At 41.2% G+C, this 26,512-nt stretch overlaps 1 protein-coding gene across 1 annotated transcript in view; it reads left to right on the top strand.

Annotated features, from left to right (window-relative positions):
- Positions 1 to 26,512, top strand: part of CLSTN2 (calsyntenin 2) — a 284,420-nt gene that overhangs the window by 156,288 nt on the left and 101,620 nt on the right. The window lies entirely within an intron of this gene.

The raw sequence follows: 26,512 nt of genomic DNA, 5'->3' as shown, positions 1-26,512 counted from the left end.
AGTTTTAATTATTCTCACTGTCAGGAAATTTCTCCTTAATTCTAGATTGCTTTTCTCCTTAATTAGTTTCCATCCAGTGCTTCTTGTTTTGCCCTCAGGAACTTTGGAAAATAACTTGACTCCCTCTTCTTTGTGGCACATATATACTATTAGAATATGCTATTCCAATAAATTATAATCTCCTGGGTCCTTGGGAAGAACTCAGTAGTTATGAATGCTAACAATAGTTAAATATCTTGCCTCTGTGGATTCACATTATTCTGAACAGAAAATAATAAAAATGTCTAAAGCAATCTGAACATCTGGCTGACTCTTTGACCAGCCATAATAATGCCTAAGATGATACCTTTAAGATCATCAGACAACAATCAGTCCTTGAGAAGTATTCAATATTTGTGGACAAAAATTCCAAATCCAATATAAACCATTTGTGGTGCTCCAGATGTTCTGGGATTTCACCAAGGTACCTGTTAGACCTATTAGACCTATCTTTGCTTTCTTTTCCCATACCTTTGCAGATCTTTGTATTTTGTTATCTTATAAATATCTGACTGCTTGTATAAACAACAACAACAACAACAACAACAACAGCCCTTGGAGCAATGCCTAAAAGGCTACCTCGCTATTTGAAAATTCTAAATTTACTTGATTTGAACATTCTGATTCTACAAAAAACCACCCTATTTGGAACAACGTATATCGTCCGACGTTACCTTAACAGTTCCTAGGTCCTTTGTTAGGACTCGAGCTGTTGAGCTACCAACCAGCCCCAAAGGCTGTGAATCTCACCAAAGATTAACCAGATGATGATGATGATGATAATAATAATAACAACTATAATAATAATTTGGAATTGACAAATGTGCAACAATGGCAACCAAGGCAGGCAAGGTCCTAGAAGATGATGGAATACAACTTGAGAATGAGGAAATGATAAAGGCGGTAAAACCAGAAGAAGGCTACAAGTACTTGGGGATTTTAGAGGCCTCTGACTTAATGCATAATAAAGTCAAGGAATTAACCTCAGCCAAGTACATTCAATGAATTTGCAAGATATTAAAGTCCAAACTGAGTGGAGGAAACATCATAAAAGCATAAGTATTCATACCCATAAACGCTATAACCGTGTTGCTAAGGCTATTCACTAGAAATTGTGCCAAATGTTTGGATTTGAGTACAGCAAAAACCATTGGGACCATCATGTTGAGAAGGTTTTAGAGAATGAGAAAGGCAAAATCTTGTGGGACTTCAGAATCCAGACTGACAGGCACTTGGCCTACAACACACCTGACATAACAATAGTTAAAAAGAAAAAAAAGTATGGTACATTGACATTGCAATACCTGGTTGTGCAAGAATTGAAGATAAACAGCAAGAAAAAAATCACAAAATACCGGGACTTGCAAATTGAGGTTGAGCGACTGTGGAAAAAGAAATCATGTGTTGTCCCAATTGTAATAGGAGCCCTTGGAGCAATACCTAAAGGGCTACCTTGCTATTTGCCTGACTTGAACATTTTGACTACAAAAAACCACCCTACCTGGAACAACTTATATCCTCCGACGTTACCTTAACAGTTCCTAGGTCCTTGGTTAGGACTCGAGCTGTTGAGCTACCAATCAGCCCCAAAGGCTGTGAATCTCACCAAAGATTAAATAATGATAATAATGATAATGGTAATGATAATAATGATAATAATAATAAATTCAAAAGCCATAACTCATCCAGCATGGAGTCATGTGGGCAGACATTAGCATGCCACAGTAAACCTAGGTGACACTACTGTTCTGTAAATTCCAGTGGAAAGCAATGTGCTTCTGGATGCAGTTCAAGGTATTGATTTCCATCTATAAGGCTCTTCGTGGACCTGACTGAGAGACTATTTCTGATTCTTTCTGCCTGTCCATATTCTCCTTAGTTGTTCTCCTAGGCTTTGGGATAGGGAAATGGCTGAGTCACTTTATATGGTTTTTTATTATATATTCTCTCTCTTTTCTTTTTATTCTTTCTATTTCTCTTTTGTACGTTTTGTCCTTTAGCTTATCTTTAAGTTTAGTTTGTATTAGTTTTTACTGTTGTAATTACAATTCTTAATAAAATTAATAAAATTATATTTGGAAATGAAAGACAATCATATGTCCTAATTACAGATCAGAATCTTCAAAAGTGACAAGCATTCATTTATGTTTAAAGGTACATCCATTTCCACTGGAATGTCAAAGAAATTCTCACAAGAAGTTCTCTTCATTTATCTTTACAGCAACAACCCTTTGACAACTCTTGTACAGTGAGATAATTGGTACAAATTCATCTTATATGCTTCATTGCTGATTGGAAATATGATCTTTTAATCTTTCTCTTATTTTTCTCTTGCCACTTGGGGATCCAAATTGTATTTCATTGTTCCTTTTGATATTAACTTGAAAAAGTTTATAGAACCTATTTTGTATAAACTGTTGATGATTGTTCTGTGTTGATGTGATTTTGGTTAGTATTCTGGTTATATAGTTTGAAAAAAAAATTGCCTTTCAAAATTTTTATTACAGAATATCATGTATCTTTGCTATTGCTTTTTGATAACTTTCTTTGCATAGTGATTTTCCTTGCTTGGATTCATAACTTGCTGGCATGATTCTTTTTGGAGATTGCTCAGATGTCAGCCTGCTGAATTAAGTTCTGCCAAATATTGTCCATTTGCTAATTAGTAAGAAGCTAACATATGTGATCTCCATTACTTTTAGTCATTAGAGTAATTTTGTGCTTTTGTTGGACCTGTCATTTCAAAGCCTCTCATTGGCAACTCTAAATTTATTACATTAACATTGTGTCAACATTTAATTAAGTTAATGATGCCAGTAAACTGTGAGATTCATGATACATTATTGCCTTTTCACAAAAATCTAACAAAAAATAAAATGTAAAGAATTTTGTGCCAAGATATACCTAAGTATTGAATTTTGTACTGAATTTTGTGCATATATTGGCTGGTTGAGTATGTACACCCTTAAAACAGTAAGAAGGATGTCAAGATGTCTAAATTTTAATTAAAATCATATCAGTATTACCAAAGCTAAGTAGACTTGGCCATGAAGTCTTGTCAGATCACACATTATTTTATCTTAATCTAAATAATCATTAATAGTTTAGGCCAATTTTTTCCAATGAAATTATCTATGATGGTAGTTTAATGATAGCAGAATATATTGTTGTTGTCTTGAAAAAGCAAGAATTAATCCTCTAACTAGCAATGTTATAAAAGAAAAAAAGACTATAAGTTAAATACACAATCATAAATAGTTTCAAATATAGTGAATGGACTCCAAATTAATAATTACACGAAAACTGTAGCTTGAATGTTCCACTGACAATTGTAATATTTTTTTGAGACAGACATCCATATCAATATGAAAAATAAAATAAATAAAACATAGCATTATTAAATGCTACAGAGATTCCTGGAGAAAACAGATTACTTAGCATGGAAATAGAATTAATAATTCTTACTAATTATCTGTGGTTGAACCAGAATAATATCACTCTTACATTCCTGTTTGATTACTCAGAGGCTTTCAGTATCGAGGTATTTTTTTTAGTTGTCTTCATGGGTTAGGAATGGAAATTACTATTACAGTGGTTATCCTTACTGAAGGGAAAGTTCCAGTTGAGGTAAAAGCGATAGATCACACCCTAGGCCTCTTAAGTGGAAAATGCCACAAAACACCTTCTCATCTCATTCCTGGGTAAGATCATCCATTGGCATAGGAACAATATCAGTTAGTTGATGATACCAACTATACATCTTAATCCTGGTTGAATGTGGTATGCTGTGGTATGTAGTATGCACACTAAGGAGTGTACATATGTTAGAAGCTACCCAGGTCTGGATGATAAAGAATCTAGATGAAATCTATATGAGATCTAATTTTTTTAAAAAAATTAAAATAGAAAAATTTGAGACTGAATCCCAGCAGTAATAGTGGCTTTAGATTCAAAGGCCTGCTTATTCTAATTATAGTGCATTGTTAACTCTGAACTTAGCTGCACTCTCCTACACAATTAGTTTGAACAGGTTCTTCTTGACAGCAAATGGTTGCTGTATACAAGAAGACCTTCATATAACTTTATTTTGTGCACCAATCATAGTCTTTCTAAAACAGCAGGCAATACTTTTTCACCCCTCATGCCATAATCACTTCTTGATTGGATCGTTGCAATGTGCTATTGGATTTGATTATTGCAATGTACTGTACAGAAGGCTGCCCTTGAATGAAATCAGAACTTACATTTGGTCCAGAATGAAGCAGATTGGGTAGGGATAGCTACATTTCATTGTAACAACTCTACCCTAAGACGGCATGGGGAAGGGTGGGGTGCAGAATGGCGGTAGCCAGGGTGTGCATGGCGAACTCGATGTTACTCATGTCTGGAGTACCTGTGGTGACCCGAGCACTCTGCCAGAGAAAATGGCATCCCAAGGTCCATTTTCAACTGTGACAGCTTCCTGTAATCCTCTGCCAGCGAAAACAGAGCTCAGGGGGGCCACATGCTCCATTTTTTCTAGCAGAGGCATTACAGACCGGTCTTTCATTGTTTCCAGGGTGGCCAGATCTAAGCACCCCATGGGCCGGATCTGGCCTCTGGGTCTTGAATTTAACAACCCTGCCCTAAGAGATACATTAGTTGCCAGTTGGCTTCCTTAAAGCACTTAATCATTTGGAATCTAGGGATCTGTGTGACCATGTTTTCCCAGTAACATCTTTCTACCTAATATGATCCAGTACAATGGGCTCATTACACATTCCCTAAATTAGACTTCTTCCCTTACAAAGGCCATGTAAGTCAGCCCTCTCATTCACCAGCATCCTTTCTTTGGAAAGCATTGATGAAAAATGTTATTTGATTTATCCATACATTCTAGAAAATATGTGAAAACCTGATTATTTGATCACGTTATGAAATGAGAATAGTTGAATATTTATAATTTCTTTGGGGTATTTCATTATTAAAAATGTTTTTCATCTGTGATTCCCAATTCCATAGGACAATGTATAGTTGTGTCTTATATGGACTATATGATTTTAATCCCATTTACATATTATGGAGTACTATGCTGCTCAGACCTGGGAATTAGAGTAGTCTATAATCTTTGTAAAGGATTTAATCCTTGTAAAGAAAATGAAAATACTCAAAAACAGGTCATGCCAGACTAATCTTATTGCATTCTTTGACAAAGTGATAAAATTAGTGGACCAGAGGAATGCCATCAATATAGTTTACTTGGACTTCAGTAAGGCATTTGATGAGGTAAACCATAACCTACTACTAGATAAAGCAGAAGAATGTGGGTTAGACAACATCACCCCCAGATGGATTCGTAACTGGCTGACCAACCGCACTCAATGTGTAGTCCTCAATGGAACTGCATCTACATAGAGGGAAGTATGCAGTGGAGTACCCCAAGGCTCTTGTTTTAGGCCCAGTACTCTTCAACATCTTCATCAATGATTTGGATGAGGGAAGGTATAGTATAAATCTTTATTACGGTCAAAGACCAGCAATACACATTAGTTTTTACAATATGTTAAAAAGTACTGATATTAAGATATAATTAAAAAGTATTGACATTAAAAGTGGAAAATAACATACATGTTCTCAGATTGTTCAGGTCACTCCCTGGTTTACCTGGGTGCAACGCCGTTAAGTATAGAAGTAAATACAATGCTCCAAAGATTGTTAGAGATATGCCCAAATAACTGGTACAAGATGAAACTATACTTCTGTAGCCAATTTTTTTCTTATGGACATTGCAGCAGCACATAACTTTGCCACTGCATACGTGGTAACCGGGTTAGTGTCCTGGAGGAGAAAGCCTACATAAAAATTGTCTGCCCTCCCTGGCAATCTCTCTAATAAGGGGAGAATATGTGCAGACCTACAAGCCCTGTATAGCTTGCAGTGTAATAGAACATGTGAATTATCTTCCACATCTCCTTTACCACATATACAAACCTGTTCTGCTATAGGTGTTCTCTTATATCTGCCCTAGAGGAGTGCTGAAGGAAGAATGTTAAATCTGGCTCTGAAGAAAGCTATTCTTTCTTTTGGGAAGATCAGGTCATTTTTACCTTGCCAATTCCCACACACCCTGTTTGATTCTGTCCCTACTGTGGAGAGGGAACTTATTTAGTTCTTCTTGGAACTCCATGTTCTTCATTTTATTAATTACTACTTGCTTTGCTTGATCAAAGCCTAGGGACATTAAGAATACCAGTGAGAGCCCTTAAGAGCCCAGTTTGTGATCAATTGCCTGTTTCCAGGGGGAGGGGAAATTGTCAGTCAACACTAGTGGGGACAGTCCCTCTGGAAAGAAATGCATTTTAAGCCAATGAATGATCATCATCTTCCAGGCTCTTACTTGAATTTGAGGCATGCCTGTCTCAATTCTTAACTGGGCATTTGGAGTTCCATTGGGTGCAGCTAAGATGGCTCTCAGGAATTTGGTTTGTATGGTTTCTAGCAAGTCTTTCTTTGCAAGGATTCCTGTTTGTGCCCCATATAGAATTTGTGCCAATGTTTTGGCCTCAAAAAGTTTTCAGGTGGCAGGTACTAACTGACCTCCATCTGTATAAAAGAAATGTTTAATTGCATTTGAGGACCTACTGGCTACTTGCAATGTGTGATCCAGGTGTGCTTTCCATGTCCCTTGTGAGTGGAAAACCACCCCAAGCTATCTAAATGTTCTAACCTGTTCCAAACTATGTCCTTCTATTTTCCAAGAGTATTGGCTTAGTCTTTTAGCAAAAAACTAAATTTTTTGATTTATCAAAGTTAAGGACCAGCTTGTTTTGCCTGCAATAGTTGAGTGTTGCCCTAATTGCTCTCTTCATTCCTACAGGTTTGTGAAATGATAGCGGAATATAAGAGAATTGGCAGTTTGCGTTGTGCTAGGTTAGGAGGATGGAAATCAAGGTTCAGTAAGAGATCAATCAGGGGATTAATACAGAAATTAAAGAGGGAGGGGGACAGGGTGCAACCCTGCCATACCCCTTTTTGTACCCTTACTGGGCTGGTTAAACTCCCTTGGGGATTGCACTTCACTTTCAAGGTGGAATTTGCATACAATTTTTGTATGAGGAAGAGGAGGCGTTTATCGATAGTAGTGCATTTTAATTTCTCCCAGAAGGTGATGATGGTTATTGAATCAAAGGCCTGCTTAAAATCAAGGAAGGCCACAAAAAGGAAGGCCCCCCTGAAATTAGCCAATCTTGAGGTTTATAATTTAAGAGTTTGGCATACAGTTTACTAATAACTCTTAGAAGACTAATGGGTCTATAATTGCATGGGTCATTTCTATTACCTTTTTTATAAATTGGTATGATAATTGCTACTCCTCAATCTCTAGGCATATGGCCTGTTTTATCTATAAATGTAAACAGTGATGGTTAAAGTGGAGCCCACCAACTGGTGTTCTTTTTGATTATTTATGACAGGACATTATCAGACCCAGGTGCCTTATTAGCCTTTAGGGCTCCGATCAACCGGGATATCTCTTCTGGTGTAACAGGGGGCCAGTAAGAAGTTTGGTCTAAACTAGCTTGGCTCTCCTTGGTTACATAGTTAGGATCTGTATAAAGCTCTCTAAAATACTCTTCCTAGGCATGAATCGGAACCTGATTTGTTGGGGGTAAGGGAGGATTTCCCAATACCAAGGTGATGTACCAAAAAAGGGATGTATTTTTTTGGCCTGAAAGCCATAATTAGTCTATGCCAGTGGTCGGCAAGCCGCGGCTCGTGAGCCACATGCGGCTCTTTACACGCTTTAATGCGGCTCTAATGCCATCCGGGAAGACGAGGAACGCGAGGGGGGGCCGTTGACGGCCTCCGCAATCATCACTCGCCTCGCAGAGCCTCACTGCTGCTCCACGCCGTGGAAAACAGGCGCGCGCGCACAGCTCAGAAAATTACAGCCTCCGAGACTTCGTAACGGCGGGAACTTGTTGTCACTCGCCCGGGCTTTTGCAGAAGCTTCCCTCCGAAGCGTTCCGAGGGAGGAAGGGCCAGTTGGGAAAGGGGCTTTGCTCCTGCTCTGGCCTGTCAGCTTCCCTCCGAAGTCTTGGGATGTTCTGAGGAGGCCCCCAAGGCAAAACGCCGCTGCCAGGTAGTTAAAAGTACCTCTCTGATTCTGTCAGACTCTGTCAGTCTCTCTCTGATTCCCTCTCTCACTCCCTCTCTCTGTTCCTCTGTCTGTCTGTCTGTCTCACTCACACACACACACACACACACTGTGGTCACCTTGTTGAGTGTTCCAATCACATTTGAAACACTCAACAACTGGCCTGCATTTATGATATTTTGGTCCTATGACTGCAGAATACTGCAAAATACCATAAATGCAGGCCAATTGTTGAGTGTTTCAAATGTGATTGGAACACTCAACAAGGTGACCACAGTGTGTGTGTGTGTGTGAGTGAGACAGACAGACAGAGAGAGGAACAGAGAGAGGGAGTGAGGGTGGGAATCAGAGAGAGACTGACAGATACACACACACACAGACAGAGAGAGACAGAGAGGGGGAGGGAGGGAGAGAAAGATAGACAGACAGAGAGAGACACACACAGAGTGAGTGATTAAGTGAATGAGTGAGAGACAGACACACCCACATACACAGAGTGACAGAGACAGAGGAAGGGGAGAGAGACAGAGGGAGAGACAGACACACACACACACAGAGAGTGAGTGAGAGACAGACACACACACACACACACACAGAGTGACAGAGATGGGGGAAGGAGGAGACAGAGACAGAGATACAGAGAGAGAGACAGACAGATAGACACCCAGAGAAAATGACAGAGGGAGACAGAGAGGGAGGGAGGGAGGGAGAGAGAGAGAAAGAGCCAGAGAGAGAGAGAGAGAGAGAGAGAAAGAAAAAGAAAAAAAGAAAGAAAGTGGGAGAGAGAGATGAAATTAAAAACAACAACATACAAACCTGACTTACTCAAACTATCCAAGGAAATGCAAGGCCAATGTTCACATTAGTGGTTGTGACTTTGTCAGTCATTGTCAGGATGTAATTTTCTCTACATTGTAAGGCAAATTTTACGGAATTTAACATTATCGATAAATAATATCGTTCTAAAGTTTTTGTTTTATTAGTTGTGTTATTTGTATCCTCCCGACCTATGTGGATACTTGCATGCAGAATATTCTCAATAAAAACTTATTGAAACTAAAAACAGTGCACCATCCTATGTATTTTCAGTTTTAAAAATGTGGCTCTCAAAATAAATTTCAATCGTGGTTTTGGCGAGATTTGGCTCAGTTGAAAAAAAAGGTTGCCCACCACTGGTCTATGCCAAGACTCCTTCAGAGCCGCACCTTTCTTTTCTTTTAGAAGGTTCTTATATTGTGCTTTCAGCTGCTTTAAGTAGTAAGTGTGATCCTCAAAGGGGGCACTTTTACTTTTCTTGTATTCCATATTATATACCCTTTTTAGTTGCACGCAATCTTATTGAACCATTTTTTGTTCTTTGAAACCAGCCTTTTGGAGTTAGCTAGTGATCTGTTACTGAGAACCAAATTCAAATTTAAAATTAAGGATTCAAACCTCTCTAGGTAAGATCCTCCACACTTATTTCTTAGTAGAGATGTATGTAGCTCTATGGTTTCAGGGGCTAACATCCATTTGGTAACTTCCTTAGCATTTTTCTTGTTCCATTTAATTTTTACCTGGGTATTTTGAGTCTCTAACCTGGGTAGGTAGGCTGTGCCTGCCCTTAGAGATTTCTGGTACAATTTGAGAGTAAGGAGTATTGTATTATGATAGCTTTCCAGTCGCGAGTCTACCTCCATCTTCTGTAAAAATTTCAGAAGGTCATATGATATTATCCAGTAATCGACTGTGGATTTTCTCCCTGCTCCCCGATAAGTATATTCTGCTGGAAAGTTGCCCCATGAAGACCCGTTAAGGATACAAAGATCCAAACATACAGTCATTTGTCTTACAAACAAACCTGCCCGATTAGCTTTAGGATCTTTAAATTGTCTGGAATGCAAAGATTCTCCTGTTAATTTTCATCATAGTGAACCTTAAAATGATTAAATAATGCTTGATCATTTGGTCCCATTCTAGCGTTTAAGTCCCCCCCTATAATTATTGCAGCTTTGGGGAATTTGGTTGAACAGCCAAGAATAAAATCTTCTATGCTGTCCCAAATCTTGTTAATCACATTATTCTTATTAAGTGGAAGAATATACTGTAGATATTAAAAAGCAAAATCTAAATCTGTTTAAATAAGAGTAATGTAGTTACAACCCATGGATGGAAAGGTGGCAGTGGTACACATTTAAATTGGAAGGATGTATTAACTAATGTCACAATACCCCCTTTAGCTCTCTCCCCACCTTGCTTGGGACAGCCGGGATTGAGTTAACCCAATAGCCATCTAACTGAATCTCTGTGGAGGCCCAGGTTTCCTGCAAGAAGAGGATGTCTAATTGTGATATATAGTCAAAAAAGAGTTGGTCTTTTGATGGAACAGACCAACCTGCTATATTCCAGGTTATAAAGGAAAGTGGGTCATCTTTTGCAGCTCATCAGGAAACTTGATTTATACAATGGTTGTATAACCTTAGATTGAGGTGGCATCACACACCAAATTGGTCTTCTTTAAAAATAGGGAGGACCCATCTAGGTCATGTGTAGACTCTTGAGGAACTTGTTCAGGGTAAGAGGTTTTAGCACCAGCTAACAGAGCTTGCCATTCTGATGCCTCTTCTCTGGGTGTAGGACAAGGCGTTGTTAGGTCGTCTTTCATTGTTTGAGATGGTGGCTCTGACGTAGGTCAACTCTCAGTGTCTTGGTTTGGTGCTGAAGGTGTCATGGGATATTCACACAGGGATAAAACATCTCCATCTCTGCTGGGATATCTAATACCCCTTTGGGTCTTGGCTTCTATTTTCCATGATCTTGTATTCATATAATCCCTTGTCCTCTGGGGGAGAAGAGAGGCTTAATTATTGGGGAAACCAGATCTATAAGCGGCTCTGCTGTGTCCATTGTGACCAATAAAGATTTCTTTAAATTTTCTAACTTGTATAATATATTGTCTTGTTCTTTCCTTGGGAGAGCGCCAAAAGCGTTAATGAGACCACTTTCTGTGCTGTTAAGTATTTCTTCACCGGGCAGGACTAGTTGACTCCCACTGTCTTTCTCTCTCTTATCCAAGGTTGAAAATGAGGAGGAGGCAGCCACCTTGGGAGCTCGCATGTTAGCTATTAACAGAGTAACCCTTTCCTCACCAAAGACTCTGATGGGAAAGATTTGGAAGGAGGCTAAATATGCCTTCATCTTGAATAACATCTGTGTTATGGTGGGCTGTTTGAAAGACAGGAGAATCAGCTTCCAATTTGGGACCTCAGGTAACCACTTCACAGCACAGAGATCAATCATGCCTCCGTGACAGTGAAGAAGCTGGCTTAGGGAATTTAATATTGCACTTCTGGAATTCCAACGTCCATAATTAAGTCCGTTCATATGGATTCTAAAAGCTATCCGTTGGGTTTGTAGTGAGCGATGTAATTGTTGTAATTGAGGGAGGGATGCTTTCCTGATTTCTTCTTTATTAATACCTTTTATTCTCGTTGCCTTGTCTTGGGAGGGACTATTTTTCTGAGAGGACTGCCACCTTTTATCTGACTCTTTAACTGCTTCTCTGGCTCTTTGCTCTTTTTCCTTTTTCCTTATCCTACGTATGGGAGTTAACCAAGTCTTCTGTAAGAACTTCAATGGGGGTACCTGGGTACCGATATTGTACTTGAAGAAAAACATCGAAATCTTTTTTCAATGTCTCTACATCATGTTGGATGGCAATTAATTGTTCAAATATTGAAACCACCGTTTGCGCTGTGAGAAGACATTGCTTTGCCATAAACTCAGTTGAATTTTCCCAAGGTAAACACTCCGTACTCTGAATTATCTGGTTGTTGGTCGCCTTTTTTTGCCTTTAGCTCAGCCTACATATAGGAAGCTATTGGGCTAGTTATTTGTGAGAAGAGCTGGCTTTCAGTTTGTGTCCCCCCCCCCCCCGCCAGATCAGGAAAGTCTATTAAATGCTGTTTTGCCACATCTTTTTGCTGGTCCTGTTCTAATCTCTCCAGATTGTTGGGGATGGGTTAGTTTTACTTACAGATCTCTTGCCAACAAAGAGCTCCTCAATTCTTGGTTGTTTTGCTGTCTTCACTGGAGGGAGAGTTCCTGGGCTGGTGCCATGGCGTTTCTTTCTTTTTCCCATGCTTTTTTAATTCTCGGCAGCAACAAAAGTTTTTGTTTGTATTATGTTCTACGCTGTTATCTCCACCAAAAATGTTAATTAAATAAAAAAGGATCCAATGGGAGGACTAAAAATTGATAAATAAAATAAAACCGGGAGGCACTACTTCAAACACGCTCCAGCTAACAGACTTCCTGTTGGAAGGGTAGGGGAATAAATGGGGAACTCATCAAATTTGCAGATGACACTATCAGGAATAGCCAACACTCCAGAAGACAGGCTTAAGATACAGAAGGATCTTGACAAACTTGAACATTGGGCATTATCTAATAAAATGAAATTCAATGGTGAAAAGAGTAAGGTTCTACATTTAGGCAAGAAAAAACAAAATGCACAGATACAGTATAGGTTGTACCTTGTTCAATAGTAGTAACTGTGAGAGGGATCTTGGAGTCTTAGTGGACAACCATTTAAATATGAACCAGTAGTGTGCAGCAGCTACCAAAAAAGTGAACACAGTTCTACACTACATAAACAGAGGAATAGAATCAAGATCACGTGAAGTGTTAATACCACTTTATAATGCCTTGGTAAGGCCACACTTGGAATACTGCATTCAGTTTTGGTCACCACGATGTAGAAAAGATGTGGAGACTCTAGAAAGAGTGCAGAGAAGAGCAATAGGGGACTGGAGACTAAAATATATGAAGAATGGTTGCAGGAACTGGGTATGTCTACTTTAATGAAAAGAAGGAATAGGGAAACATGATAGCAGTGTTCCAATATCTCAGGGGTTGCCACAAAGAAGAGGGAGTCAAACTATTCTCCAAGGCACCTGAAGGTAGAACAAGAAGCAATGGGTGGAAACTTATCAAGGAGAGAAGCAACATAGAACTGAGGAGAAATTTCCTGACAGTTAGAACAATTAACCAGTGGAACAGCTTGCCTCCAGAAGTTGTGAATGCCCCAACACTGGAAGTCTTTAAGAAGATGTTGGATAGCCATTTGTCTGAAATGGTATAGGGTTTCCTGCCTAGGAAGGAGGTTGGACTAGAAGACCTCCAAGGTCCATTCCAACTCGGCTATTGTATTATTGAAAATACTCAACTTTAGGAACAGAAAGTATTTAGATTTTTTTTCAAATTATGTACACTAGTTCAGACTAATCAAATAGAGATCTTGGGAAACCAATATTCTTGTCTATTTAGAGATTATGAATATGACAAACAACTTAAATATATAATGAAGTATTTGAATTTGGGGAATTCAGCTTGACTGATTTAATGAAGTTGATTTGCCACTATACAAATTTGGTTATATTTAATTCTTTTTGTATTTCTTTATAATAACATATGAGCTTATTTTAAAATGAAGTTAGCTATACTTTTACTCCTCTCTCTCTCTCTCTCTCTCTCTCTCTCTCTGTCTGTCTGTCTGTCTGTCTTCCCTCCTCTCTTATTGCTTAAAGTGAGTATGGATGATATATGCATTCATGTAGTAAATGAATCCCTATCTCTAAATACCAAATAAAAGCCAAATTTTAGGTTAAATACATATTTTTCCTACTTTTCTGTCCTCTATTTGTGACCAGTCTTTTTCACCCTAATTTATATACTATTATTAACCACTACCATCCATAACTGTATTGTGCAGACAGAAATTGACTGATTCATAATTAAATACATTAAGAGAAAATCCGTTCCAATCAATGGAATTTAAGTTATTCATGGATTCAACTGAAGGCACAAACATGGAGTTACAAATTGTCTGTTTTGTGTGTCACATTTATTGGGTAGGAAAGAATAGCAGGTGATGTAAACAAGAAAACTGTGTCAATTGAACCAGACAAATTAACCTTAAGAGTAAAAGATTTATTTGCAAACAGACCTACTCAATTAGAATTAATTTGCCATTGCCTTCAGTGTTTCTTGTTAAGAAGGGAAGATTGTAAAGGAAAATGATCTTCAGGCTACTGAAATCTTGGCGGTGCTCATTTATGAAATTCATGAATACATATTATTTAAAAAAATGTATGTGTACATATCAGAGAAAAATAGAGAAAACATGTGATATGATCATTTCTAAGAGGCAGTTCAACCGAACTAGAACTATTCACAAATGGCATTTTTGCCTGATTTTTTTTTAAAAATCAAGCTTTATTTTTTAAAAAGATATACAAACAGAAATTAATGAAAAAGAAAGCTAAAACTACAAGGTGTATAAAGAAGGGCTTATAAATGTGATAGTATATCTTTTCAATGAAAAATTGAACATATAAAAATGATATATACGATATCATTTAACAAACAAAATAAACTATGCAAAATTCAGATATCAGATAGAAATTGTGCTGTGATCAGCTATGCTGAAATAGAATTGTGATACATTATTCGAAAGAGAAATGGTAAATAAACCTTGTAAATGAATAAATAAAAAGAATGAAAATCAGTAAAACATTATTGAGAAACTACTTGCTTGCAGATTATACTTTTCCTATCCATTGTTCCATATTTGGCAGATGTGACTTCACATTGTTCTGAACAGATAAAAACTTTAGTAAATAATAATATTACAGACAAACTCCTGTCACATACTTAAGAATTGTTACTAATAAAGATTAATAAAAATCTGGATAGTAGATATAGCAGTACAAGGACACAACAGAAGAGAAAGAACTGGAGAAGATAACAAAATACGAAGACCTGCAAATAGAATGATTGTGGGGCAAAAGAAAGCAAAGGTACTACGAATAGTTACAAAACATCTGGACCACTACTTGAATTCATCAGCATTGACATAATTGCCATAAATCAATTAAATCAATCATAAATCAATTGCAAAAAGCAGCTTTACTTGGACTAACATATAGATATAGGAAGTCTGCACAGCCCTGTTAAAATGCCAGGTTTTGAGATGCAAAAAAACAACAACCCCTTAATAATTTTTTGCACATTTAATGTAGCATATAATTCTATAATTCAATTGAAAGAGAAAACTGAAATCTTTTAAAGGAAAAAATAACAATAAAAATACTCTTTTGTATAGTGAATATACCACCAAATACTCTTCAAGGGTACTTTAATGGCTCTTGAAGCAGAGTTGAGCACTGCCTCCTATAGTCAGTAAAGACTAGGAGAATAAAATCCACAGGGACTCCTTTCTTTCTCCATCGGTAGTCCCATATAGAGGGCATTGCAGTAATTCAGCTGGGAGCATAAGTGACTGTGTGCAGGTCCTCATGATTAAGGAAAGGGCACAACTGACACTCAAGACATGCAAAGGCTCTCCTAGCCACAACTGTCACCTGCTCTTTGAGGAGGAGCTATGTGTCTAGGAGACCTCCCATATTGCACTGGGTCTGTCTAGATAGTGTAACCTCTTCAATAACTAAGGATGATAGACACCACCACCACCCTGATCCTGTGGGCTCTTGAATGCATAGCCACAGTCTTATCTGGATTCAGCTGAAGCCTGCTGTCCCCCATCCAAATCCCTAAAGCCTCCAGGCATTACTATAGAGTAACTACAGCAACACTCGGATCATCATGAATACAGTTGTAAAGTTGGGTATCATCAGCGTATTGATGAGTCTTTGTCCCATAATGTTGGATGTCCTTACCCAGCAGCTTCATGTAGATATTAAAAAGAAGCAGAGAGAGCACCCACCCCTATGGCATACCACAAAGGAACAGCCATAGACTGGACCATTGTTCTGGTTAATAGCTCAATGAATAAATGGAAGGAGGGGCTACTTAAGGTAAGAAAAGAGATGATTAGGGAACACCTGGGTACCATGGTGTCAAGTCTCCAGGACCAGCTTTGAAGGAACTTATAGATGTAATCAAAGAGCCTCTTTCATGCAGAATATACATAGTGCCAGAAAACTGTCCAACAACTGTTGTTCATATCATCAACAATGATTTGTTTGATCTAGACAAATTCTGAAACCAATTATTAAGAAGTCACTTTGTCAGAATTATAATTGAAAATATGTTGATCCGGCAGTTTGGGATAGATTGTATGGAAATAGGCAATTTTGCAAGCACTGTTTCAAACTATGTATTTAGCGTACATAAGTCATTTCCTAATACCTTAACTGAGCTTGAAGACAACTGACGGTGAAACCATTTCAACCCAGGTCCTGTTTGGGAACTTCAAGAAATATCACTCACATCTGTGCACTCACATGTTAACTAATGTTAACATTTTCCCCAAAGTTTGCACTTTTTTTCCTCTTAAGTCCTTTATATCAGTTATATAAGTTGAACCTAACACCAGTTTCATGCTGTTCCTTCCCTCTCATTTTCTTGCACTGTTAGGATGAGCAATTCTAATAGTGTTTATATTTTTGTGACCATATAGTAGCACTCACATTAGAATTTAGTTAAAAGTATAATCTTTTGAATTCATTTAAAAATATATATATATATATATTTTAAAAACCCCATGTAGTTTCCTTGGTTACATACATATTAACTTGAACAGTTAAAAGAGATGAACTGTTTTCATTTTTACTACCATGAATGAACATATTATAGATATATTTATTTGTGAAATCAGAAATTAATTTCATGATTTTCATTATTGAGGTTGGCTTAATTAAAAACGTACTTATTTTATTGCCCTTTTCTAAATTATTGGAACAATTTATTATTTTAGAGTTTTTTACACCATTACATTTTATTGGTTTGTGCTGCGCATAGAGTTTTAATTTTTATGTTCTCCATTCCATTAATTTCAAATTTAATATTAAAATATAATGATGATTCAGTTTCAGCATTACAAGCATGAAAAGCCTGGAAAAACCTATGATCTAAGAAAAGTGAAAAAAAGAATGTACTTTTGAGACAGTTAAAATTTTTTAGTCTTGTTTCTATATAATAAACATTTTACTGTATTTAAGAATCTTGCCTAACATTAACAACCTGTACATTATTGCTATTATTTTATGTTATAAAGAAATCCTAGGATTTAATTCACTTCAGGTATTTGCCAGATTTCTTGACTTCATCATAATTAATGCATGGCTCTTCTGCATATATGCATACTGTATGTCTATAAGTGTTTGTGTATCTGTCTGAATACAAATGAGTATAAGATACTAACCTAAGATACTAACTGGGAGAAGGGTTCTAATTTTTCTTCAAAATATATTGAAGCATATTGCTGAAGACAATTTAATTGAAATTCTCTGACATTAAAGATGCAATATTTAGGATATTGTTGATCTTCCTCAATTTAATGCAATTATTAATCTGTTCTGTAATTAATGAGTTGTCGCGCTCATTATACTGAACAGTGATAATGTGTTTTTCAATAAAATGAGACAAATGCTGGAAATATTTCTAAAGTAGACAACTTCCCTTGTTTTACTTCCACAAAACTCTTTTTATTTTAGACGCTGCCAAGTTTTAATTTCTGAGAATGTTGTATTGCTAGACACTGGGCTATGTGGTCGATATAGTAATAAAAACAAAACTCAAAACCCATGATTTTTATTGATGTATTGTATATCTACAGGGTAACTTCATTATTGCAAAGCACACTGAGACTTATTTTCACAAATTCAGTCCATTATGCCATTGTTACATTCCTAGAAGCATCACAGAGAAATATAAGAAGTCAGCAGCATTAAAATGAAGATGTTTCTAGAAAAAAATTGGTAAAATATTACCTTTTCTGTTTATTTAAGGTTGCCCTTGTGTTCCAAAATTTCTGTGATAGCTAGACATGTTTGAGGAATAATGATCTGCCATTCTTAGAACTCTCCTGATGCCTATCTACTCTTTGGGTGACTAACTTATTCTTGTGTATTTATTATTTCACCAATCCAGATCTGGTTAAGAATTGGCATACTATCAATATATTTATATATGTGTTCATTCATTCATTCAGCCAATATGTGGGCCACTCAATTCCTACTCCAACATTAATATTTGGCACAATCATAATCATTCATTCATAATTAAACTTTGAATAAAAGAAAGCAAGAAAACAAGATATAAAATAATTGTTAAAACAAATACCGTAGCAGTAGCTAAATCAGATCTCAAATGTAACTTACTGGTTGACCATTCCAAAATTATATTCATATACTCACAGTAATTGCTATTAAACAAAATCTGGTAACATTCCTGCTTATTTCTGTAGGCAGATTTCCTGGCAGAAAAAAGCAGATTTTGCTCATCTATTTGGTCCAGATGATTAACAAGAGTATTGTTAAATAGAGGTTAGATTAAACATGGGACAACACAACAAAACATGAAAAACTGATTCATTTAAACTTTATGAGCAGAGGCAGAAATGGCCTTGTAAAGGCATATGAATATAGTAGTGAACTATAAATGACAAAATAATAAATTTAGCCATTGGAAATGTTCTAAGTGGAACAAAATATTGAGAAAATAATTGGTTTGGCTAAAAGGATTTCTGCAGAGACCACTCTTACAGGAAGAAACTCAGTCTTTCTGAAAATTGGAATTAAGAATATGATGCTTTATTTCTGAAATCGGTTCATCATACCCTGGTTGGAGCATTAGGAGAATTAGGGAAGCCTTAGATCCCTCAGTGCTAGTTAGCTTTAATCAGCATTTTATCTAGCTGTTTTTCCTGGGAACTTTATAGATAGAAGACCAGATTTTAAGCACAAGAGAACACTTGACAAACCTTTAGACCATGGAGCATCACTCTTATAAATTAAGCTCTTCCATTCTTATACACAAAGAGCTTCATATCCTTGAGCAAAAATCTCATCACATTAGTTTTACAGTGGCTGAAACATTACCATGCTGATAGTAATATAGCATTGTAATCTTTAGAACAGCAATATCTTACTTTTTTGCCTTTAATTAAACAGAACAAATTAGAAAAAGAAAAAAGAGCAACACACACACACACACACACACACACGCAGCTGGATAGAGTAGTGGTTATAGTATTTCCTTTGCTGTCAGAGATTGGGGGTCAAATTCAAACTTGCCATACCTTGGGCAAATAACTCCTTTTACTGCCTATTTCAAAATATAGAGTGACATAAACTAGGAGAGTCATACTGGCTTTGATGTTGCCCAGATTTACAAGGTCCTTATAAGATGCTGACAGACCAGGACAATCTGTTAAGTGGGTTACTGAATCAAGCCATATATGGATTAGAGAAGCGAACCTGGAACTGATGGAATGCTACTACAACAGCAGACCTAATGAGATGGCTTATATGAAGCATATCAGGAAACTATGGATGGAGAGAAGACTGCTATGCATCAACATAGTGAAGAGGAAGCTGCTGTCACAACTTGATTATATCCCATATTCAAAAAAGAGCTTGAAGAAAAACTAGATATACAGCCAACATCTGAAGCTGGAGGATCACTACCTTCCAGTAAAGACCATTGCTGCTGATATGAGGTCTTAAGATCATGGATAAACTAAGTACAATCAACCCTTAGGATAACACCATACAGTAACACCAGTTACAGACTGGCTGCAGGATCTGAGAGCAGACCACATCAGACTCCCAAAACAGGAACAAGTCACCATCACAGTAGCAGACCTCCATCAGTGGGTCAAAAACTTGAAGAGCTATACAACATCTTGCCCAAACATAATCCAAACGTACTGACTAATGTTATATCCGAGCAGATGACGTCAGGGAATTCCCCCTGACAGCCGGCATCTGCGTTAGCAACAGCCAGGTCGCGTCTGATTGGCCAAGAGGCGACCTGGCTGAAAGCGGGGAAAATCCGGTGTGCGGATTGGCTGGTTCGTCTGACAGCTTCACATAAATAGCTGTCAGCCGAGCCCAGCTTGCTTCTCTCCTGTAAATACGTTGACTGTGTTGTGTTCAATAAAAAGCTGTTAATTCGCCTCACGTCTCTGCTCGCCTTTTGTGCCAATCTAACACTGGCGACGAAGGTGGGATTTGGCTGCCGCTGACCCACCAAACATTCCACCTCGGCACAATTGTCCTGGCGACCATTCTCTTCGTTCCTGTCTAACTGTTGAACTCTGAGGAGACCATGTCGGCGATGCCAATGTTCGTCCCTTTCGGCTGCGACGGCGAGACCTGGGAAGCGTTCCTGGAGCGCTTCGAGTGCTACCTGATCACCAATGGCCGACGCGATTTGCCGGACGATGAAAAATGCAGTTTCTTTCTGAGCTGTTGCGGCACGCTGATGTTCAGCGCCGCTCGCTCACTAGCAGCTCCTCAGCCGGTCCACTCAGTGGACTGGGCCACCTTAACGGAGCGTCTACAGCGCCACTATGCCCCTACCCCATCCTGGGTGGCGAGGCATTACGCCTTCAGACGCTGTGTGCAGAAGCCGGAGGAATCTGTGAGCCAGTTCCTCCAGTCGGTTCGCACAGCGGCGATGAGGTGCGAGTTCGCCGATCTGGACCGCAACCTCACAGAGCAGTTTGTCAGCGGCGTCAAAGACTTACGCCTGCGCCGGTGGCTTCTGTCCCAAGCGGACATCACGCTCACCGGGGCCATTGAACAGGCAAGGGCGGCTGAACTCTCCGACAAGTCAATGGCGGAGATGTTCAACCTGCCACCTCCGCCCGGCCGCACTTGCCTGGTGGACGAGCTGGTCCCTCTGCCGATTGACTACCCGGAGGAAGGAGCAGTGGCCCGTATAGGCCAGTCATCAAGAAGACGCGCCCCTCAGCGAGCCTGAGAAGCCGCGACCGCTTGCCTGGGCTGCGGAGGCAACCACGATCGCTCTGGTTGCCCCTTTAAGGCTGCGGTGTGCCGCCGCTGCCTTAAGAAAGGACATCTGGCCCAGGTCTGCAGAGCGCAATTCCCCTTGCCTCAGCGCCCTGATGACTCCTCGACTGCAGCCGCCGCCAAGCCGCGACCTGTGAGCCGCTCCGGACGACAGCAGCAGCAGCAGCAGCAACAGCCTTCGCGCGGAGGCTGCTACGCCATGGACGCTGATCAACACGCCAGGCCTGCAGAGTTGGCCTTCCACACCGGTGCAGGTGCGGAGCGCATCAAGGCGTCGCTCCTCATTGAAGGCTCCCCCTGCACCATGGAGGTGGACTCGGGGTCATCCCGATCACTCCTGTCGTGGGCAGAGTTCTCCCGCCTCTGCCCAGGCATCTCCAAGACCCAACACTCCTCCCCAGACGCAACCCTCCGGGACTACCAGGGGACTCTGATTCCTACCCTGGGTTGTCACCTGGTGCGGGTGGAGTATGGGGACTTTTCGGGGTGCCTTCCCCTTTTGGTGGTGGAAAATCCTTTGCCAGCCCTCCTGGGCCTTGACTGGTTCCCCGCACTAGGTCTGTCAGTGCACGGGGTAAGGCAAGTAGTGGCCACGCCTCCTGACGTGGCCGACGTGCTTACAAGGTTCTCTGACATGTTTGATGGGCAGCTGGGGGCATATAAAGGGACCCCCATTTCCCTCAACCTAGATCCCCAGGTTGCCCCCATTAGGCTGAAGGCCCGTAGGGTGCCTTTCGCCTTGAGGGCCAAGGTTGATGCGGAGCTGGACAAGCTCGTCGCGCAGGGAGTCTTGGAGCCTGTGGATTACTCCAAGTGGGAGACCCCTTTGGTCATCCCAGTCAAGGCGGATGGTTTTATTCGCCTCTGCGCTGACTTTAAATCCACCATTAACCTTGCCCTCCAGGCGAACCCCTATCCAGTTCCGGTAGTGCAGCACTTGCTCCACTCTTTAGGACAAGGCTGCATCTTTGCGAAACTGGATATGGCGCAGGCCTACCAGCAGCTTCCGGTGGATGATGAGGCGGCAGCCGCGCAGACCATCGTCACCCACCGTGGAGCTTTCCGTTGCCGCCGCTTGCAATTCGGCGTTTCCGTGGCCCCGGGGATCTTCCAGAGCCTTATGGAGCGTTTGGTTCCGTATTTTGATGACGTCCTGATCGCCGCTAGCAGCCGATCGGGCCTCATCGAAATACTAGAGAAGGTCCTCGAACGTTTCAGGGGCGCAGGCTTAAAATTGAAACACAGCAAATGCTCGTTTGCTGTGCCGCGGGTGGATTTCCTGGGCTTCACCATTGATGCCCAAGGAATTCACCCCACCCCTTCCAAGGTAGCAGCCATCAGGAACGCCCCACGCCTGCCTCCAAGACGGAGCTGCAGGCGTTCCTTGGCTTGCTTAACTTTTACGTGCCATTTTTGCCGCATAAGGCGTCACTAGCCGAGCCGCTGCATCGGTTGTTCGACCGATCAGCAGCCATGCGTTCGCGGCTGTCAAAGACATGCTGACGTCAGAGGCAGTCCTCATCCAATATTCGGAAAAGATGCCTTTGACTCTTGCTTGTGACGCCTCCCCCGTGGGTTTGGGGGCGGTCCTGAGCCATGTGCTGCCCAATGGCTCGGAGGCCCCCATTGCCTTTTATTCCCGGACACTGACTTCTGCGGAACGCAACTACAGCCAGATTGACAAGGAGGCTCTGGCTGCAGTGTCAGGGATTAAGAGGTTTCACGATTACCTCTATGGGCGGCATTTTACTTTGTTCACCGACCATAAGCCACTCCTTGGGCTTTTGGCTGGTAACAAGCCGACCCCTCCCATACTTTCTCCGCGCATGACTAGGTGGACAGAGTTCCTAGCTGCTTACAGCTACACTCTGCTCTACCGTCCGGGCAAGCACATAGGGCACGCCGATGCCCTAAGCCGCTGCCCCCTTCCCGTTTCCGACCCTCCGACAGTGCCCTGCCTGTTGGTTTTGGCCATAGCGGATTTGGCTCTGCCCCTCTCCTCCGGAGATGTGGCCACAAAATCTAGGGCTGACCCTGACCTGTCCCAGGTCATGCTTTGGGTCCAGAGGGGCTGGCCTGAGGGACCGGTGCCTGAGCACCTTCGCCCCTTCAAGGCCAGGCAGCTGGAGCTGTCACTTCACAGTGGGTGCCTCCTGTGGGGTGACAGGGTGGTCATTCCACCCAGCCTGCGCCACCAGGTGCTATCTCGCCTTCATGTGGGCCACCCAGGCATAGTGCGCATGAAAGGCCTGGCGCGCAGCTATGTGTGGTGGCCTCGCATGGACGACGAGATAGCCGCTTGGGTGGCCGGCTGCTCCCCCTGCCAACTTTCCCGACCGGCACCACTGGCGGCCGCACCGCGGGAATGGGAACTGCCCCGTGGGCCTTGGTCCCGCCTACACATTGATTTTGCGGGGCCCTTCAGAGGCCAGGTCTTCATGATAGTGGTGGACGCTTATTCGCGCTGGGTGGAGCTCATTCTCATGAGATCCACCACAGCTGAGGCCACGGTCAGAGAACTGACTAGGCTTTTTGCCACCCATGGCTTGCCGGACGTCATTGTCTCTGACAACGGGCCTCAGTTCGTGTCCACCGCTTTTCAGTTGTTCCTGGCCTCTCAGGGCATCCGCCACGCCCCGGTCGCCCCATATCATCCAGCTAGTAATGGCCGGGCGGAACGGGCGGTCCGCTCGGCCAAGGAGGCGTTAGGCAGGATGGATGGGGCGGTCTGGCAATCAAGGGTGGCTGCTTACCTTTTGGTACAGCATGCCACTCCTTGCCCCCTGTCCGGGAAGTCTCCAGCTGAACTGCTGATGGGCCGGCGCCTGCGGACCACTTTGGATAGGTTGCACCCGCTCTATTCAAAGGAACAGCCTGGCAACCTGGGGCCCCCGTCCCGTTCCTTCGCAGTGGGGGATTTCGTGTGGGCTCAGGCCTTCTCAGGGGCTGTTAGGTGGGTGCCTGCCACCGTCACCTCCATAACCGGACCCTGTTCTTACAGGGTCCAGCTACCTGATGGGACCGAATGGCGGCGGCACCTGGATCAATTGAGGCGCCGCCTACCGTTCAACAGCGACAACAACCCTGCAGGGTCGGCCATCGTCGTCGCTCCACCTGAGCCCACTGATGCATCGCTTCCTGGTGCCCTACCACCAGTCCCAGTTAACCCAGTCCAGCTGCCCTGGACCGTTCCGGTCTCGGACGCCGCCTCCCGGCCGTCCATGGTTGGGGGTGTTCCGCCCATTTGGCGAACTCCCCCCGGTTTTCCGTTGGCCTTCCCCGAGTCAGGCCAGGCCTACCCTGTTGTTCCTTACTCAAGCCCGCCTTCGGCCGCGCCCCCTCGGCCCTGCCTACCTGATTCGTGCGGTTCTCCTCCCATGGTAGGCCAACAAGATGGTGCCCGGAGCTCCACTCCCTTGCGGGAGGAGCTACCACGGGCACCTCCTTCTCCTCCGGCGTCTCCTGTAGAACTGAGACGTTCTGGGCGGCTCCGGCGCCGCCCAGCCTATTTACGTGAGTTCGTATGTGCGTCGTCCGCACATGCGCACTCACTGGGGGGGAAGGAGTGTTATATCCGAGCAGATGACGTCAGGGAATTCCCCCTGACAGCCGGCATCTGTGTTAGCAACAGCCAGGTCGCGTCTGATTGGCCAAGACGCGACCTGGCTGAAAGCGGGGAAAATCCGGTGTGCGGATTGGCTGGTTCGTCTGACAGCTTCACATAAATAGCTGTCAGACGAGCCCAGCTTGCTTCTCTCCTGTAAATACGTTGACTGTGTTGTGTTCAATAAAAAGCTGTTAATTCGCCTCACGTCTCCGCTCGCCTTTTGTGACAATCTAACAACTAAGGAAACTAACAGCAGTACACAAATACCTAGCAGCACAGATGAACCATTTGCTAGCAGCAAACGTTTGCCCAGACTGCTAATCCAAAGAAAGCTAATGCTGATCAGGAAAGACCCCCACAAGAGAACAGCACCACTCAAATATTGGCCAATAACCAGCCTTCCCACAACATGAAAATTCCTATCATACACCCCAAGTTATTGGACCATATATGCCAGTACATGAGCACATGTACCTCTGGGAAGGCCTTTGGGAATTGCAACAGAGACTGAAAACATCTGCCTGCCTGCCTGTTTCAGTATGCACACACACGTACCCACACACACAATTAGGGTATGTCATTTAATGGGATGAAAATTACTTTTTTCCTTTTTTTTTCATTGAGGCATTCTAAAAATATTTGTTTTTACACCAATAATTCAAATCTTCTGCTTTTTTTGCAATTACACAACATTTAGCTTGGTATGGTAAATCCATGTCTGATCATATGTCCCATAAATACTGTTAACTTTATTTTCTCACAATTACACCGTGTGCTACAAAAATAAAAGTTTTTTTCTGCATGAATCTTATCTAGCTAACAAAAAATAATCCATGTGATCATAACCTAACATCAGAAAGCAATTATCTGAGTTACAAAAAAGTTTATGTGAGTTTCATTAAGTATTGTTTTGATTCGTTATTCAACATCAGCCGCCGACTTGCTTCTTGGCCTCTGTGACCTGTTCACATATCTCTCATATTATCTCACATATTAATTTCACCTTCAGACCAGGCAATCAGCTCCAGCAGAGTGGATGCTCTGCCCTATGCATGGCACGACATTCACAGCCAGTATTACCGTTTGTAGAATCTCCTCCAAAGGCCTTAAAGCTTTTGTCAATGCCTTTCTTCTTCATGAAATATATCAGATTATCTGCAATCTCTTGAGCATGTTTTCCTGTTTTTGAGCCTTTATGATATTTATGTAGTTATTTACCAAACACAACTTCTATTAAAGTAACCAACATATCTTTACACTCATCAAGACATGTCACAATTTTTGAGCAGCCCTAATGTTTGGAAATTGAAAATGGAAAAAATGGAAACGCCCCAATATACATGCTTTATGCATGAAGCTGACTGAAGCCTTGGGCCAATCACCTTCTTAGCAAATAGCAAACTCCTACTGAAATATCTTGTTGAGAAAACTGCAAGAGTGAGTCCAGGCAGAATATTTACTTGGAATTAATTTCTGGCTATGTCCAGTCATCATTTTCTGTGTATTAAGTTACATAGTTCAGAAGAATATGACACTGTAAAAAAATAAATAATTCCTGTCTCAGAATCAACTTTACATATATAATTTACTTATTCCTAACAGATAATAACTTTAGAACATTACATTAATAATGAACAAATATTTTTAAAGGTATAGGTGACTAGGCAACAGCTAAATATTTGTTGTTTCAAATTGTTACGTTGTTTTAATCTAGTCATAACAAATGAAGCTTTTAGTAATCCAGTGACTTTTGTTTGAACATTAATATAACCTTTAGGTGGTGCTGTTTTGCCTACATTCCTTTCCTTCATATCAATACAAGATTATATATTGATCAAATATTGACAACCCAGATTTAAAACTAGCTTACTTTAGCCAGCACATTACCTTGGATCAATAAGTTAACAAAAT

Source organism: Natrix helvetica, assembly GCF_964273705.1.
Source record: "Natrix helvetica genome assembly, chromosome: 5".
NCBI classification, from domain to species: Eukaryota; Metazoa; Chordata; class Lepidosauria; order Squamata; family Natricidae; genus Natrix; species Natrix helvetica.
The sequence above is the reverse complement of the archived record's forward strand: the minus strand, read 5'-3'. Positions and strand labels throughout refer to the sequence as shown.